Source organism: Ursus maritimus, unplaced genomic scaffold, assembly GCF_017311325.1.
Source record: "Ursus maritimus isolate PB19 unplaced genomic scaffold, ASM1731132v1 scaffold_17, whole genome shotgun sequence".
In the NCBI taxonomy this organism is placed as follows: domain Eukaryota; kingdom Metazoa; phylum Chordata; class Mammalia; order Carnivora; family Ursidae; genus Ursus; species Ursus maritimus.
The window spans coordinates 53,869,038-53,887,822 of NW_024424119.1; the positions used below are offsets into that span (position 1 = coordinate 53,869,038).

An 18,785-nucleotide genomic window follows, 5' to 3' on the forward strand; every position below is an offset into this window, starting at 1 on the left:
CAGCTAGCTCCAAGAGAGGCTGAGAAACGTAGTCCTTAGTCCAGACAGGAGTGCTATTACATTGCAAATAGAGAGAACAGATACTGGGGGCCGACCAGCAACTCCAACACAACCATTGCCTGGAAAAACCATATAATCCTAACAAAAACATTTTTACATTAAAAAATAAAATTAAATCAAGAAGGAAATGTTTCCAGGCAAAACAAGCCTGTAATAAGTTGTTTTGAAGTGATAATGTATGCAATTTGCAAACGGACACACGCACACTCCCTGTCAAGTATCTGCAAAAGAGTGAAATTTCCATCTACACTCGAGAGATTCCACCTGGGACAGAGCAAGTAAAGACCGGCACTTCCGTAAAGATGGAAGATGGAACAAGTGACAGGATTAAAGAGTAGGCTGATAAGCTGAGCTATATCGTCAGATTTAGCAGATATGCCGTGATCTCACGGTCATGGAATCAAGCCCTGCATCAGGCTCTGCACTCGGTGTGGAGTCGTCTTGAGATTCTCTCTCCCTCTCCCTCTGCCCCTCCTGCTCGTGCGTGCTCTCTCTCTCCCTCTCTCTAATGAATAAATAATAATAATAATAATAATAATTTAAAAACCCCCAAAAGGTGGCATTGAAATCCCAGACTATAGGGGCACGTGGGTGGCTCCGTCGGTTAAGTGCCTGCCTTCAGCTCAGGTCATGATCTCAGGGTCCTGGGATCGAGTCCCGTGTCGGGCTCCCTGGTCAGCTCAGAGCCTGCTTCTCCCTCTCCCTCTACCCCTCCCCACAGCTCATCCTCTCTCTCTCTCACTGTCTCTCAAATAAATAAATAAAATCTCTTAAAAGAAAGAAAGAAAGAAATTCCAGAAAAAAGAACCCAGGGATTGATTTCAAGACTTAGATTAATGCTACAGTAATCAGGTCAAAGGGATGTTGGCCTCAGGTCACACAAATAGGTCACTGGAGCAGAACAGAGATTCCAGAAACAGACCCACACATACACTGTTGATTGAGATCAGTGGAGGTGTCAGAATAAGACAACGGAGAAGACACCTTTCAACAGTTGGTGCCGAATCATCGGATGTCCACCTGGAAACATAATAAGCCTCCACTCTTACCTCACACCTTACACAAAAACTAAGTCAAAATAGGTCCCAGATCTCAATTTAAAAGGCAAAGCAAGGAAACTGTTAGGCACAAATACAGGAGAAAAATCTTCTCCGTCTTGGGGAGAGCAGACTTCTTAAAGACATGAAAGCATACACGGGAAGGGAGAACATTTAAAAACTTTCACCCTTCAAAAGACACCACTGCGAAAGTAAAAAGACAAGCCCCAGATTGGGAGAAAATACTCACAACAAATAACCTGACAAAAGACTGGTATCTGAAACACTCAAGGAACTGCTATGCTCAGTAAGAATAAAGGCAAAGAACTCAATTAGAAGATGTCAACAGACACTGCACAAAAGAAGATATACAGATTTTCCAGTGTGCCTTCTTTCATCCACACGAACAACTGCTCAACTTCCCTAGCCATCAGGGAAAGGGAAATTTAAAACCACCATAGCACGTCACACCTACTGGAAAAGCTAAATCGAAAAAAAAACTGACCAGGGGCGCTGGGTGGTTCAGTCCATGAAGCGTCTGCCTTTGGCTCAGGTCATGATCTCAGGGTCCTGGGATCAAGCCCCACATCGGGCTCCCTGCTCAGCGGGGAGCCTGCTTCTCCCTCTCTCTCTCTGCCTGTCGCTCCCCCTGACTGTGCACGCTCTCTCTCTCTAATAGATAGAGAAAATGTTTTTTAAAAAGTAAAAATAAATACATACATAAATAAAAGATAAAAGGACTGACCCTACCGAGCGTTACAGAGGATGTGGGACAGCTGACACTCTCCGACAATACGGATCCGGACGGGACCCTTCAGGAAACTATTTGGCAGTTTCTTAGAAAGTTAAACATAACTACCATCCCACCCAGCCAGTCCCCCTTTAGGGGATTCTTTATCCAAGACAACTATGTCCACCCGAAGACTCGTGCACAAATGTCCATGGCAGCCTGATGCATGACAGCTCTGACCTAGATGGAAACAATCCTAATGTCCTCCAACACGCGATGCAGAAACAGAGAATGGCATGTTTGACCAGTCCAACACCGCTCTGAAACACCGGGAACGAGCTCACAAACCACTGCCACGCGCCATAACGTGGAAGTCTCGAGAACGTTATGGTGAGTGAAAGAAGCCAGATAGAAAACAGCACATACTGTGTGAGTCCATTTATATGAATTTCGGGGAGAAGGCAAAACTCATCTAGAGTGAAAGCGAGCAAAAATCAGTGGTTCTCGATCTTCAATCCTGTGGTGCTTTCACGGGTATATCCGTTTCTCAAAGCTCATCAAAACTGCATGAGTATTATACGTAAATTATGTATCAATAAAACTGATATTTTAGAAGAACAAAATAACAAGGCAGAGGGGAGGAGGCATTTGGCGGGTACTGAAGGGAGGCGCCGGGACCGTCTTCTCCAGGAGGAGAACAGAGGGGTGACTATCTTAGATGTGTACCGTCCAACCCAGCAGCCACGAGCCGTATGTGGCTACCGAGCACTTGAAATGCAGCTCGTCCCAACGGAGATGTGCTGTTAGGTGTAAAATACATACCGGGTTTCAAGATGTAGCACCGAAAATACAAAATTTCATTAATAATGCTCTACTGATTACATTTTGAAATACTATTTTTGACGTATAATGTTGAACATATTACTAAAATTATTTTCGCCTGTTTCTTTTTGCTTTTTTTTTTTTTTTAAGAGAGAGAGCCCATGAGTGCGCAACTTAACAACTGAGCCACCCAGGCACCCCTAAAATCTTTTAAAAAGAATGTAAAAAGTTATTAAAAATTTAAAAAATAAAGAAAATAAAATCTTAAAAAACAAACAAAAATTTAAGGGCAACGAGTGAAACAACAGAAACACATCTAAGTTTCCAAATTATCAAAGAAAAAAGGAGAGTAAAGAACACTACAGATTTAATAGATGACAGAACATGAGACATAATTTTAGAAGATAGGGTGAATAGGACAACAGAATAAAATGGTAGAAGTAAATTCTAAATATATCAACAATCATTATAAATGTAAATTGTTTTCATTTGTCTCTTAAAAGACAGAGACTGTCATATTAGATCAAAACAAAACAGAATACAATATTATGCTGGTTAGGAGACATACTCTAAAGCAAAAGAAAGGAGAAAGGTGGAAAACAAGACAAAGAGAAAAAATATACCAGGCAAATGTGGGCAAAAGGAAAAGCCGATATGGTAAATATTAATATCAGACAAAATACACCTAAGGCAAGAAATGTTACGAGATAAAGAGGGACCATAAAGAATGATTGAATTAGCAATCCACCAAAAAGAGGTGCAACAAGAATTATGTTTTCTAGACCTCACTACACAGCCTCAAAATAAGTAAAGCAAAAACTAGAAGATTTGCTTTGAAAAATCGTGAAATCCACCAAAGGAATGGGGATTTTGACGTCCCCAGAAACTAAGAGAGCAAACAGAGAAAATTTACATGAGATATGAAAGATGTGAACGACAGAATTAACGAGTCTGACATGGCGCATACATACAGAAGCCTGCCTGAATCCATGTACCCATCCCAACCAAGGATGCGCATGTTTGGGGCTGACTTGTGCCCCCCCCCCCAGATTCCTGTGTCTTCTGAAGTCCTAACCCCCAGGACCTCAGAATGTAACTGTACTTGGAGGCAGAGCGTTTACAGAAGTGATTTAACATGAAACCTTGGGCGGGGGGGTACGTCCTCCAATCCGGTTGGTGTCCCTACAAGCAGAGGAAATCTGGCCACACAGAGAGACACCAGGGATGCCGGAGAGGCGTGTGAAGACACAGCGAGAAGTCCAGGAGATTGGCCTCCCAGGAAACCCAACCTGCTGACGCCTCGATCTTGGACTTCCAGCCTCCAGGACTGTGAGAGAACGAATCTCTGTGGTTTGAGTCTGTGAGAGTTCCGACAGCCCCAGCGGACTCGTGCAACACGTGACTGTCAGGCACAATGTGCACATTTATAAAAACGGACCTGTGTGGGGTCATAATGAAAGCGTAAACGAATTTTGGAGCGGATGTAAAGCAGACCACGTTCTCTGTCCACAATGCAGCAAAATTAGAAGTCAGCGACGACAAGAAAGGCAGATTTAAAACATCTGTATCTTTTAAAACTAAAAAGCACGCTCCCAGTGATCTCATGGGCTCATCAGGAAATGGTTGCAGGAACACCTCTTTCCTGTCCTGACCTTTCCTTCTATGTAGAGGGAGCTGAATTAGTGTAACGCTCTGGGCCTCTCTGCCCAGAAGAGGAAGTGGCAGCTGATTGGCCAGCGTGGGGAAGATAAAGTGGGCGTGGCCCACGGACCAACTTCCTTTCTCCGATAGAGCTGCCTGTCCTCAGTGGTCATGTTTTGTTCCCGGCGGCCGCCACCACTCACAGCATCGCAGTGACTAGGTGTTAAGGCTGCCAAATCCCCACTTTCAGTGTTAGGACACCCGTTTAGCCGTCACACGTAGCCTCATCCTCCGACCTTATCTTTTTTTTTTATATAAAGTAAGCAAGAAATAGATTTTATTTCCCAAATAAGGAACATAAGTAATAAATCCGTAACTTCTTAGATTGCTCTGTATGCATTTCGAGGCACTCTCACCTCCATGTTCTCATGGTACCTACCGTTCTTACAGTTCGTAGTACTAAAGGTACTATGAGGTTACATTTAACAGGTTTTTGGATTTTTTTTTGTTTTTTAGTAGGCTCCCTGCCCATCGTGGGGCTTGAACTCGAGACCCTGAGATCAAGAGTCATCTGCCCCACTGACTGAGGCAGCCAGGAGCCCCATCTTCAACAGTTAAAAAAAAAAGAGAGAGAGAGATGATTCTCCCCTGCCCCCCACCCTTATCTCTCAGTTCAGAATCTGGGAGAGAAAAAGAGCGGTTATTGACTGAGCTCCCTCAAAAACATCAACAGAAATCACAATGGGAATTAGGAAATATTTGGTACTGAGGATAAAAAGATAAACGCAGAATTAAATTTGTAGATTGGAACTAAACTGACATTTATAGAGAAATATAGTGTCTTAAGTGCATTCACTCTAAAACAGGAACGACTTAAACATACATGAGTAAAGCTTTCAACTTAACTAAAGAAGCATAAAAAAAAAACTGGAAGGGAGTAAACAGTAAAGATAAGAGCATAAATGAAAAGGACATCGACAATCACAAGAATGATCCACAAAGCCAGAAGCTGATTCTTTGAAAAGACAATAGACAACCATCTAGCAAGATTAATCAAGGAAAAGAAGAATAAAGGCACAAATATCTAATATTAGGAATGAAAGGAAGGTACAGTTGGAAGTTGTTTTTTTTTTTTTTTTTTTTAAGATTTTATTTATTTATGTGACAGAGAGACAGCCAGCGAGAGAGGGAACACAGCAGGGGTAGTGGGAGAGGAAGAAGCAGGCTCACAGCGGAGGAGCCCGATGTGGGACTCGATCCCGGTACGCCGGGATCACGCCCTGAGCCGAAGGCAGTCACCTCAACGACTGCGCTACCCAGGCGCCCATGGAAGTTTTAAGGCTCATAAGAGAATACCGCGAGCGACTTTGTGTTACTATATATGAAAATACATGAAATAGAAAATTTCTAGAAAAATACAGATGATCAAGTTTACTCAGAAAAACTAAATAAATCAACGGCCATGAAAGAAAATAAATCCGTGTTTTAAAAATCACCCCTCGCCACCTCGCCACCTTCTCCCAAGCCCCCTGTGCAGTGCGAGCTGTTCTTCGCAGGCAGAAACAAGCAGTAGGGCAGGGATCGCTAGAGATCTGGAAGAATTTGACTCCCATGTCCCGGTCCTCACTGAGGTCTGCTCCACTCCTGCCCTTGTCGCTGTTTGGTTTCTCATGCGAGCTCATAAATTCTCCTTTTTTCTTAAGCAAACTCAGCCGAGTTTCTGTCATTTGTGTAACCCAAATGGAGGTGCCCCATGTCACGGCAAATTTTAAGAACTAGAAGCCTCGGGAAATCCCATAGGAGTGGCATCGTGTCTCACCCAGTCCCAGGACTTCCCTGCATATATGTGCTTGTCCAGATTCCACATTCATGGCCACTGTGAAAAACAAACTTCCCTCCTATCTGCTTCTCAAATGCCTCCAGAGGGTCCTTACCACCAGTCGGTCCTTTCTTTGCACCACATCGTCCCAGTCCTGGAGTGGGGGCTTCCGCTCCTACCTGCTCGTTCTGCACGGGGATGGCCAGAGAACCGCAGACCTCCATGCCAGCCCCCCAACACCCAGGCCCCCAGTTCCCTGGGGAAATGCCAACGAGAAATTTCAGCTCACTGATGGGTCAGCTCCTGCCTGACACACAGCAGGCCCTCACTCAGTGTATGGTACGTCTCCTTCATCCCCCACCCCAGCCTGATATCAACACAGAACTTGGCCAAGCGGTGCTTCTTCCAGGGGGAGATATCCTCTAGTATAGGGGGTTCAGTTGGTGGAGCGTCCGACCCTGAGGTCACGATCTCAAGGACTTGGGTTCGAGCCCCACATTGGGCTCTACGCTGGTCATGGAGCCTGCTTGGGATTCTCTCTCTCTCAAAAAAAAAAAAAAAAAAGAGAAAAGAGAAGGATAAGACTTACATGGTGGGAGTGGTAACCAAACTACCGTTGGTTGACCTAGAAGCTTTCTTCTGGAAGAGTGGCATGTGTGATCGGACTGAGTAAGCTCCCAGAACGGAAGGAAGCAGTAGGACAGAGAATGGACAAGACCTGACGGTCCCTTCGGAGTGCTTAGAAGTGATGTACCTAGCAGACAGTCTCCCCAGATGCTCCGTGCACATGGCCAGAGAAGAACCCGACCTTCTCATGCCCTCGGGTTGTATATTTCACACGCAGTGACAGCAGGGGTTAAGTCACATCAGTCAACCAGTAGCCAGTTGCAAGTGTGCGGTAAATATATTTTCAGTCAATGATAACTATTTAATTGGGGCTTAATTAATTAATGTTCACAGAGCATTGGAGATGCTTGGGTGAGCTGCCCGCTGAAAGGGACAAGTGCCATTATTCTGTTAGCGGTGGTATTTTAAGACATTTGTATTCATTGGTGTGATAGATCCAAGAAGATTAAATTCGCTGAAAGCTTACGTGAAAATTAGTGCCCTGGTGTGACCCCGACTCTCTGCACACGCCTTCTTTCCTCCTTCCTCCTTCCAGAAAAATCACCGGGTCTCGTAGAACCACTCTGGTGTGAGTAATGCACTCGGAGACTCATAGCATTTGACTCTTCTGGCTGAGACGGGAAACCTGCATTTGGGGAGCTCCATGAGAGCCGGCATGGGTCTCTCTTACTCCCGGCTGCGCCCCGGTCCCGGCACAGGGCTGCCTGCATCAACGAGGAGCCTAATAAATCTTGGTAAAGTGAAAGAGGACAGGATGTTAGACTCACTTAATCAGAACGTTAGGTCCCTGGTCGCTTACTGATAGCATCACAGACTGTTGGCCTCCCACCTTCTGGACCCAAGGACCTAGAGAGGTAAGCAGCACCCACATTTTTCAGGTGCAAAAATGAGGAGCTATGTGTGGCTGCAGGGGCCTCCACCAAGCACCTCTAAGTTGCTGGAGGAGAGGGAGGGAGGCAGAGCAAGTGGACAGAGAAAGCGTGCGGGAAGATTCTTCTCTCCTGGTTTTCAAGGGACTCCGAATGATGGGGGACACCAATGGAAGCCCTCACTCCCAAGGGCCCCAGAGCCCCTCCATTCCTCTGCTTGCCCCCACTATACTATCCATAAGGCCAGGGAGGGCAAGTCAACTCTGGGACTTGGGAAAACCCAGAAGAAAGGCTGTGACCTTGGCTCACTCAGGCTGCATTCTTCTCCTCCGCATACCCTCCTTCCTCCCTCCCCTGGAGAATTCCAGCAGGAAATTTTGGCCAGAGAGTCAAGGGAGTTCTCTCTCGGGCCCCTGGAAGAGAGCCTGGTCCTTTTTATTTCATTGTTCTCCCCGGGCCACCTTCCATTTCCTCTCGAATGCTCCATGGAACTCCCTGGTTTGGGGGTCATCGCTTCCCTGGGGAGGGGCGTGTAGCCCAAGGTGATGCTTCCGTGGGTGGGCAGGCCTGGGTTCTCTTTGGGCCACAGTTTCCCTGTCTGGAAAATGAGTTTTGGATTAGAAGCGCTCCAAGACCCCTTCCAGCTCCCATAGGCTAAGATTTCCTTTTTCTTATGGACTCCACTTCTTAGCAAGAGGGCTTTGGGCAAGTCTCCAAAGCAGAGCCCCTGCGAGCTCATCTATGAAATGGGTACACTGCCAGAGGCAGCCTGTCAGCTAGACTGGGATTTTCACTCCAACACACCCCTTGCCGCTGGCTTCTTGGGTCCACCAGTGGAAGTGGCTCAGGGCGCTTAGTGAAAACTGAGTTCAGACTTTGGTGTCCGGCATGGCTGGCTTCGGGTTCCGGCTTCACCCATGACTGATTATCTGACAAGCAGCTGAGATCTCTGACCTTCAGCTTCCTCCTCTATAAGGAACAGCTGAACAGATACTCACCTCCTAGGATGGCTGGGAGACCGTACCTGCCAGCTCATGGTCCATGCCAAGTGATCGCTCAGTGCCAACTGTCACTTTGTGGTTGGCCGAGAGCTGGGGGGAGGGGGGGCCAAGCAACCACCTGGCCTGGAGGTGTATTCACACCTATGAATACAAATGTCAGAAGAGCCGGAACCCCTGAGGATGGCAAACCGGTTCTTGAGGCCCCAGGAGTGACACCAAGGCAGCAGTGCCATCAGGATGTTCTCGACCCCCCTCTCTCTTCCCCATTTGCCCTTGGATCATTTTCTGAGACGCCCAGGACCCCATGGGCACAAAGCTTCTGCAAGGGCGTGATTCATCTCTGGAGGGGACCTGCATCCCTCTGTGGTCTGCTCCTTCCCCTGGACTGTCACTGCTGGGCTCGCAGAAACCGGCCTTCCCTGGGTGGGACCTGAACACAGTGGCGGGTCCTACCAGCTAGGTGGAGGGTGGTGCCCTCCTGGGTTACAGCCCTTCCCCCTGCCCCCAGCCAAGGAACCAGGCTTCCCCCGGCCCAAATAATGGAGAACTGCAGGCTTGACCTTGATTGATCGAACTGTGGGCACGCCTTAGGGAAGTCAGGCTTCGGATCTTTAGACCTGTTCGCACCTGGAGTGCCAGGATCCACCCCCCGGCGCCCCCTGAACAGCCTGTCTTCTGAGTCCTTTGCTCAGGCTTCTTCCGTTGATTCTTACCATGCTCGAGGCTCCGGTTATTTGTGGCCTTCTTTATAGCCCTAATAGTAATACAATATTTCGCCACTGTGCACCGTGCCAGGAGCTACTGAGGCTCTCTCTTTAAATCCGCCAGCCAAGCCCCGTGAGTGGTCCTTGCGGCTCTTCCATCCCTCCTTGACAGCTGGGCAAACTGAGGTTCAGAGAGTCATTTGCTCAAGGACACACAGCCAGCAAATGGACAAGCAGAATTTAAACTCGGATCTACCAGACCATACGGTTCAGCTCCTAACCTCCCCACTGGGCCGTCTCCACTCTGCCTGTAGCTCGGGAGGGCAGGGGCTGCTTCCGGTTCAGCGCGGGCTTCCTCCAGGCTCCGTGCAAGGCCCAGCACGAATACAGTGTCTACCGACAGAACCAGTTCAGTGCGAGAGAGACAGAGACATCCGAGACCGAAGGAGAGAGGCAGAGAGGGAGAGAAAAACTCAGAGTAGATGGGTGTCTGTCAGAAGCCCTTCAACTCCCAGCCCCAACCAGACAGGGGAGACCGCAGGTGCCGGAGAGTTTTGACATCACGCCCCACCCCCGGTGTTGCGCAAGACCCAGGGGTGTAAACTACCACTTAGAGGCGGTAATAGGGAGCCGCAGATGGTCTGGGAGCAGGGGAATGATGCAATGCGGGGGCGGGGGGGGCGGAGGGACACTGTTTGCACCACGTAATGCTAGCGGCAACACCCCAGTCCTTCGAGAGAGCGGAGCAGAAGCTGCGAGGCACGAGGGAAGGCGGGGACAGATGCCAGTGGCAGCCCGCCTGGCCAGTCACAGCGAATGCGACCTATCTGGCCAACCCTGACGGCAGGACCCGATGCCAGATATCCACCGGGCCTTCGTGGGGACAGGGCGACAGTCAGAGGGGAGGCCCGGACACTAAGATTTGGGGGAAAACGGGGCCCTTTCACCTGCCTTCTGAGGCAGAGAAGGGGAACTGCAAAAGCGAGGCGAGGCCCCAAAGAGCACAGGCTGGATGGGGCCCGAGGATCAGAGCTGCTGGTGGTGGGGCGCACGCACCAGGGGCGCCCCTCTTCCAGGCTGCCCCGCGGCCGACGGTGGCAGGAGGCTCCCCTCGGAGGAACCGTGAGGGCTGCGGTCGTGTAACCCCTTTTTCTGCCTGGCCCCCGGAGGAATGTTTCCATTACCCAGGCAGCGCCGAGCGCCGCAGCCTTTTCTCTCCCCCGGCCCGACTCTCCCGCCAGCCTGCGCTCCCGCTCCCCGCGCCCGGCTCCCCGCGCCCCGCGCCGCGCTCCCCGCCCGCAGCCCCTCCGGGCCGCGTGCGCCGCGGCACTTTGTGCAAATGTAACCTTTCCGCAGGCCCCGCCTCCGCCAGGAAGCCGCGCGCGCAGTTGCCAGGAACGCGGGGCGGCGCGCTCGGAGCTGGAAGGAGGCCCGTTCATCAGCGGCGGCTGACAGAAAATCAGACAGCCCAGGCGGCCGGCCGGCCTCGGCCCCTCTCCCTGCCGGCGCCTCCGCGCCCGCTCGCTGCGCGCTCGCTCTTTGTTCCGCCGGATCGCCCGCGCGTCCCTCCGCGGCCCGCAGCCTCTCCATCACAACCCCCTTCCCTTCTCCGGTTCTGGCATCTTCTCCCCTTAACCTCTCCTCCAGGGCCTGTGTGCCCCGCGCTCTCCGCCTCCCGCCAGATCGCCCCAGACTCGATTCCTTTCCTTCTGGAGAGCAGAAAGTACAAGAGGTCCATTCACACCATTCCTCGCCAGCCTGTCCAGTGTGAGCCCCAGGGTGCCTCCTGGTACCATCCTCCCCACCGGGTCCCTGGAATCTCAGGGACCTCCCCTCCCCCAGACAGAGAGATCTTAAGCTGAGCTTTAGGAGTGACCTTGGGGTGGAGGGGTCCAAGAAATCCCTCATATGACACGCTCCACTTCGGGTGCATTGCTGGGGGAGGGACCCAAAGGTTTCATGGGTTTTTCAAAGAAGCTGGCGATTCAGAAAGGTTAAAAGTCACAACCCGAGGGATGCTTCCCATGCATCTTATTAATCTATTAAACAAATAGTTACGGAGACCTACTATGTGCCAAGTGCATGCTGCGTCCTAGACGTGAAGCCAGCCATGGACTCTGGGGGATGGTCTTCACATTGGACAAACTAGAAATCAATGTCATGACAGGCACTTTGGGGTGGGGAAGGAACTGGGGAGAGTTGGGGCAGGAAGGACAGATGAGCCCGATCTGGGCTGGGACAAGGGGGTCTCTGAGGACTTCACAGGTCCCCTGTAACCTACTCAGCCTGCACCCCACCTCCCCACTCCCAGCACAGGCCACAACAGCAAGGAGGCCTTTCCCCATTCTGTTCCCACAGTGTTCAAGGCATACTTGGGGGAGAGGGGTGCACCCCGACTCCTGCCTACCCTATGCTCTCTCCAGGGCAGTGGCACTCAGAGTGACTGACCCGAGGTTCACTGTGTTGTTGTAAACAGGCTGGAAATGCATGTCTGTGTTTGCTTTGTAGTAAGAACATCGGCTATCACCTCCCGAGCGACTGCTGGGCGGCGGGCACTGTGCTGAGCATTTTACATGCGCCATCTTTCATGATTTCTTTGCCGCCGCAACTAGTGTGTTTCGAGCCCCTCCCCTTGCCAGGAACCCTGCCAGAGGCTGGGGCTATTCTTGCCCTCATGGAGCTCACAGTCTGCGGGAGAAAAGAGACAACACACAGAGAAATGAATTAATGAATGTCATAGCCTGTGATGAAGGCTGGGGATGAAATGAGCAAGGCAATGAATGAGAGAGACAGCAACCAGTGGGCAAGGCGGGAGGTGGGGTGCTAGCTCCTTTGGGTGGGGGTAGCAAGGGAGGGCATCCCTGAGGATGGGGCATTCAAGCTGAGACATAAAGGGTCAGAGAAGGATCCTGTCCCCTGAAGAGCCAGAGAGGAACTGCCCAGACAGAGGAACACTGCATGAAAATGTTCTGCCATTCTCACAACTACCATGTGCCCATTTTACAGACTAGGAAACTGAGGCTTAAAAAAGTAAAATCGCTTCTTGCCTGGGGTCACCCCACTAGGACTGGGCAGAGCAGGCTTCAGAACCCAGGCTTTCCCCCATGTGCACCTTCCCCTGTCCCCTCCCGCCCCCCGCACGAAAGTGTGCAGTGGAAATGCTCTATCTGGACCAGGAGGCCTGAGTTAATCCTGTGTCTGCCTCCTACAAGCAGGGTGACCTTGGGTGATTCACTCACCCTCTCTGAGCCTCAGTTTCCCCTCTGTGTAAGGAGGATTGAAAGGCATACCTCTCATGAGGTTGCAGTCCAGTGAGGTCAAGGACATAGAATGTTTAGCAGAGGGCTCCAAACCCAGAAAGCGCTCAATTTGATCTTAGCTGTCTCTGGATTAAATGAAATGTTGCTAGAGAAGTGGTTTTTATAACTTGGCGAAAATTAGACTGGATTTTTTTGTTGCTGCAGGGCATACACAGGAATGGCTGTGAGGGGTTGCCCCAGTCTTCTGCTAAAGGGTCTGTGACAACACCGCACCTGGTATCCATCTGTCTGTCAGCACACAGCCGTGGGGGTGGGAGGTGCTGTCTGCAAGTAGACAGACCTCACGTCTCTTGGCTGTAGAATGGGAACGATAATAGAATGTTGTAAAGGCCTTGGGCAGCTCCTGCCCCCAGCGAGGGCTCAGCTCTGGTGGTGAGCCCTTATCACTGTGGTTTTTCTAGCCTGGGAGGTTGAGAAGATCGGATGGAGAAGGCACCACTGAGCAGAACCTCGTAGAACAAAGAATTAGAGGGCTCAAGCAAAGTGAGTGGCGGGGGAAGGGGCATTTGGGAAACAGCAAGTAGGCAGGCGGAAACTGACGAGGACGAGAGGGTGGCCAGGGTCGGAGCAGTCTCGAGGTCGCACAGAGCAGGCCAGCCGGACAACTGGCTGGCGTTTCCACATGAGGCATCGGTGAGGACGCTTCTGGAGGCAAGGAGCGGGCATCCTGACTCAGGCTGGCATGAGCAGTAAGGACACCAGAACAAAACAACAGGCAGCCCAGGATCGGGGGTGGGGGGTGCTGTCCCTTCTGCAGCAAAAGCTTGATCCTCAGGGGACAGTGGCGGCCACCTGCTCGAGTCCAACAGGAGGGAGACGGGGCATCCCACAACCATTGGTCCAAAGTCCCTCCCTTCTGAATGTGCCAGCCCAGGTCTCAGGAGATGCTGGGCAGTGGTTGGCTTAGAACAGAACTCTGGAACCAAGCAACTGGTGAGGAGCTGGCTTGCAGAAAACAAGTCCCACCCGTGCCCTGGGGTGGCTCCAGGAGAGTGCTGTCACATACTGGGGAGGCTGGGGTGGATGGGGGTGGGGGCGACAGGCAGGAGCCAGATATCTCTACCAGACTCAGAGCGCAAGGGGTTGGGTCCACCTCACCTGAATGTCCCCGGCATCCAGCCCAGCGCTCGGCATGGAGTGGGAGCTCCACGAGGGCTTGTTAAATGCTGTCCCATCTCTGTAAGCTCCGAGAATCACAAGACAGCAGCCATCAGTTAAATAAACAAACCTTCAGCCCAGGGTTTCTCAGGAGACTATCAGGACCTTCTACATTGGAATCTCGCTAGGGGAATGGGGGAGGGCTAACTAATCTCCCCTGACGACATCCAGGTTATAAAGGCTGGAACCCGTAAGTGTTCCCTTACAAGGCAAAAGGGACATGGAAGGTGTGATTAAATTAAGGATCTCGGATGGAAAGATTATCCTGGCTTGTCTGGACGGGCCCTGAATACAATCACGGTGTCCTGATAAGAGGAAGCAGAGGGCAATTTGCACAGAAGAGGAGAAGGGGAGGTGAACACAGGCAGAGGCTAGAGTTATGTGGCCACAAGCCAAGGAATGCCAGCAGCCACTGGAAGCTGGAAGTGACAAGGAACAGATGCTCCCCTGGAGCCTCCAGAAGGACCCAGCCCTGCCAACACCTGGATTTTCCTCCGGTGAGACTCAGCCCAGGTTGTGGCCTTCGGAACTGCGGGAGAATACATCTCTGTTGTTTTAAGCCACCAGTTTGTGGTCACGTGTTACAGCAGCCCTGGGACACGGAGACACGGTGGTAATTAGAATGCAGCTGACTGGGTCCCATCTGCAAACTGTCCAGACAAAACGCACTGGAGGCAGGGCCAGAGACTCTGCATTTTAATCAAGCTCTCCCCTCCCCGGCCTCGCATGATGGCTGCACAGCCAAGTGTGAGAAGCTTCTGCATTAGAACAGAAAGGTGATCCAGGCTTAAGCCACGCCGGAGAATACTGGTGAGAATTAACTTCAGCTCACGGCAGCCTCTTTGGGGCCATGAGGATCCAGTCCTGTGTGGCTCACCAGTGCTCTGTCCAGCCTGCCCTGGACCGTAGCTTCCCCAGGTTGTGAGCCCCCCAGGGCAGGCCCGGGCCTATCCTGATCACCAGGTGTCCCCACCTGGTCATGTTACTCCTGGCACACACTACAGGCTCAGCAAACACTTGAATGAGCCAGCAACGTCATTGAACTTCTGTACCCTCAGAGCTTCTGGCAGCGGGGCAGGGGCAGGGCTGTCCAGTCCCTTCTCCCTGTCCCCTCCTTCGGAGGCAGGCCAGCCACACAGGAATGCACGCAGAGCCCCTGCACACCCTCCCTCCCCCTGCCTCGCCACCACCCTGGATGGCCTGCCAACAGGTAATGAACCCGTGGAGAATGAACCCTGGCTCTTTGGGGCTGGAAGGGCCAGGTTTGGGAAGGGCAGTGTGAGGCGAGCCAGCTTCACCTGGGATTCGGGACACCTGCATCTCACCTGTCCTCCCCTCCCACCAGCTAAATGACTGAGCGTGAGCACCTGCCTTTCCCGCCCTGGTCCTCCATCCCTGGGCCGACAGGGCAGGGCTCAGGAGCAGGGTCCCGTATCCTGCTGGGAGGCACAATGTCCAAGTGTTTGCTTCGAGCACTGATATCTTTTGTGGGGATGGGTACTCCCCAGTTAAGAGCCGGGTCTGCTGTTCCCCGCTGTTAGCTCAACCTGTTACCGCAACTGGCTGAACTTGCCCAGCTCCGAGGACCTGTGGCTCTTTCCCCACGCTGCTCCGAGGCATAAAGCAGACAGGGGCTGCAGTTTCCCAGCCCACGGTAGGCTGAGGGCAAACTGGTTAAGTCCAGCCCCTCTTTCTACCAGCCCAGGCCATTGCCACTGCTGGCTACCTCCATATCCCTCCCCTCCTCACACACCCTCAATGGCTCCCCATCGCCTACCACAGTGGTTTCCAAACCTCCCGTTTTCGCAGGAGACTTTCCTCCTGCACCTGTGATTCTGAAACAGTTGTACGCTGAGCAGCTCGGGCTGAAGTGGGAGTGAAGGGCAAGGCCCGACTCCACCCCACCCTCCCCTCTTCTAGAAGCAAAACGATGTTGGCAAACCATTAGCCAAAAGATAAGAAACGTATGAATGTGTCCCACACATCTCCCACCCTCCCTCGGCTCCCACCCCTCCCTGGCAGGCCTGCTGGGCCAAGGTCACGGCTGCAGGGAACCTCCCCAGGGGAGGCTGAACTTCTGAGCCCAGCAGGGTCCCCACCACCCTACAGATGCACCTACAAATGTTTGACTGATCACCGCTCTAAGCCTTGCTGGGCACTGGGATACATGAAGCAGAAGTGCCTGCCCTCAGGGAGCAGGAAACTTCCAGTAGGGGCCTCACACCCAAGAAGCAAGTGCAGGGATAAGATGATTGCAAATGGCCATGTGCGCCACAAAGACAATGAAACCAAAGAATGAAGGGCTGGGGGACATTAGTAGACCGGGTGGCGGGCCAGGGCCTCTCTGGAATGGTGACATTTAAGCTGAGGCCTGAAGGATCATAAAGAACCCACTACAGAGGCCCGCCTGGGTGGCTCAGTGGGTTCAGTGTCTGCCTTCAGCTCAGGTCATGATCCTGGGGTCCTGGGATCGAGCCCCAGATCAGGCTCCCTGCTCAGAGGGGAGTCTGCTTCTCCCTCTGCCCCTCACCCCACTCATACTCTCTCTCTCTCAAACAAATAAATAAAATGTTTTAAAAAATAAAATCTTTTTTAAAAATTAAAAAAAGAAGAAGAAGAAGAAGAAGAAGAAGAAGAAGAAGAAGAAGAAGAAGAAGAAGCCGCCACTACACTAAGGACAGGGAGCAGAGCATCCCAGCAGAGGGAATAGCATGGGCAAAGGCCCTGTGTCAGGAATCAAGGAACAAACAAGTGCCCCATCAAGTCCCTCCGTCTCCCCCAGAAGACAGCTACACAGACGTCCAGAGCAGCTTCATTCCTCAGAGTCTGGGACCAGAAGCGACTGGGATGGCCAGGGAAGGGAGGGACAAATAATGAAATAAACTGAGCGATCAGAAAGGAGAGCTTGCAATGAAGTGGACGATCCTCCAAATAGCCTGCTGAGTAAGGGGAGCCAGGCCCACAGGAGCACATGCTCCCAGGCCAACCTGTCTTCGGTGATAGAGGGCAGACCAGTGGTTCTGGCTGGGGTGGGGGCATGCCTGGGAGGGGGCACCAGCGAACTTTCTAGAACGCTGGGCCTGTTCAAGATCTTGTTCAGGACACAAATGCAAGACTTCGTGAAGCTGAACAGCAAAACTAGAGCATTGGATCACATGTAAAGTGCCCCTCGAGAAAGTCCTGAAAGTAAGATAAAGTCCCGGCTGCCTTAATCGGAAAGAAAGAACCCCCACCTCATCCAAATCAGAGGCGCCCAGCAAGCTTTGTCTGAGGTCAGATCCAGGGCAGAAACCAAGAGTCCGGGGCTCCCTTCCAGCAAACACAATCCGAACCCCATCTCCCCGTCACCTAAGTGAGCGGGCGGGGGTCCGTCCTGCCCCCCCAGCCCCGCCCCTTTCCAGCTCCTCCTTTTCCCTCCTGCGGCCGCAGGCTGGGAAGGGGTCCCAGCGTGGGGATGGGGTGGACCCGGAGACTCGCCATCCGGAATGTCGAACAGGGAAGGGCCGGCTCTCCCCTGCTCAACCCCGGCAGCAGCTAGGCTGAAACCCGAGCCTCCGGTTAAGCGGATTTCTCCCGGGGCAGGACCCCCTCTGGTTCTGGAATGCAGCCTGGGGTGTGGGGGCGGGGCCGGGAAGGGGTAACAAAGGGTGAAGCCGCTTTGAAATTCTGCTTCCTGCCCCCCCGCCCCGCCCCAGCCCCTGCGCTGAACAAACATGCCCTCTCCTCCCGGCCAGCGTTTGTTGGGAGTGGAGGGGGGTCGGCCCTAAGCCGCCACCGCAGCATCGGGCGCCCCCGGGGCAGTCCCAGACCCGGCTGCGGTGGCACCGGCCCATGCCCTAAGCCCCCACCCATCCTCCGGACCCTCCTGCCCCCACTGGCCACCACTCGAAGCTCCCCTTGGGCTCCCATGGGGCCAGAGCAGGAGACCCAGCGCCTTTTCCCCACCCTGATGGGGACCCTAACGTGGGGCGCGCCCGTCAGGCCCACGGGCGGAGAAGGCACCAGGGGCCTCCTGCAGTGCGTGAGGCCAGGACTGGGGTCATGGGGTGCCATGACCTGCCACCCTGTGGGGCCCACGCCTGTTCCCTCCACCCCCCCACCCCCGTCCCTCACACTGAGGCCGGCTTGCATGGCTGCGGTGCCGGGATTCCATTCTAGAGCCCGGACAGGCTGAGACAGGGGCTGTGAACTGGCCCCTGTGTGGGTTGTGTTTCATTTCAGGAAGAACAGCCACCATCATCCAGGCCTTTCCCGAAGCTCCCAGAGAGCAGTGGGGCTGGGTCCAGGCTGGGGCCTCTGCTGCTCCATCTACCTCCCAGCAAGAAAGCCGGGGAGCTGAGCACCGTTAGTGATCTCCAGCCCCTCTCCCCCTTCAGACTTCTCCCAGAGTGAGGGGGAGGCCAGACCCCACTGGGAGAGGACAGGGGCCTTTGGGAGAAGCCAGCCACGCGGGAGGCATGAGAGTGGGGACCGATAGTACACACACAGTGACCTACACACATGACACACACAGGCACCCACGTGCACAAGCACTGGGCCCCAGGGAGCTCCCAGGTCGGTGCTGCCAACAATTGGACCCCCTGAATGTCCCTTCCTCCACTTTCCCAGGAGACATCCTGCCCCACCCACCACCGTGCAGCAGTCCTAGCCTTCATGTCCCATCTTCCTGTTCCCAGTCTGTTTCTCCCCTTTCTTCCTGTCTCTCCTCCCTGCCCTCCCCTCCTCACCCTGAGAACCCACCTCCTTCCAACCCTCTCCTCAGCCTCCCACCACCCTTCCTGCCCTCCCACAGGGGAACCCCACCCTCACGCCCCCAATTCCCATCTGCACCCAGTCCTAGCACGTGACTCCCTCAAGCCCAGGAACAAGACCAGCAGATGGCTCCTGGAACTCTCCATCCATGGAGCCTCCTTCCCTTGGATGGGACCTCCGCCACAGCTGTGCACCCACTGGTCCCCAAGAGGGGACCCCTCTCTCCTTTCTCAGCTTGCACTTCC

The 18,785-nt window shown here is 52.8% G+C and overlaps 1 long non-coding RNA gene across 2 annotated transcripts; it reads right to left on the reverse strand.

The window, feature by feature from the left end:
- Positions 1–2,250: 2,250 nt before the first annotated feature.
- Positions 2,251–10,062, reverse strand: LOC121103112. Of its 2 annotated transcripts, XR_005835279.1 has the most exons (3): positions 9,320–9,997; positions 7,203–7,466; positions 2,251–2,627 (listed from the first exon to the last, which is right to left on the reverse strand). It is a non-coding gene; the product is annotated as an uncharacterized LOC121103112 (long non-coding RNA). The 2 variants fall into 2 exon arrangements; XR_005835278.1 differs by lacking the exon at positions 2,251–2,627 and having other exon boundaries at positions 7,006–7,466; positions 9,320–10,062.
- Between the last annotated feature and the right edge of the window lie 8,723 nt (positions 10,063–18,785).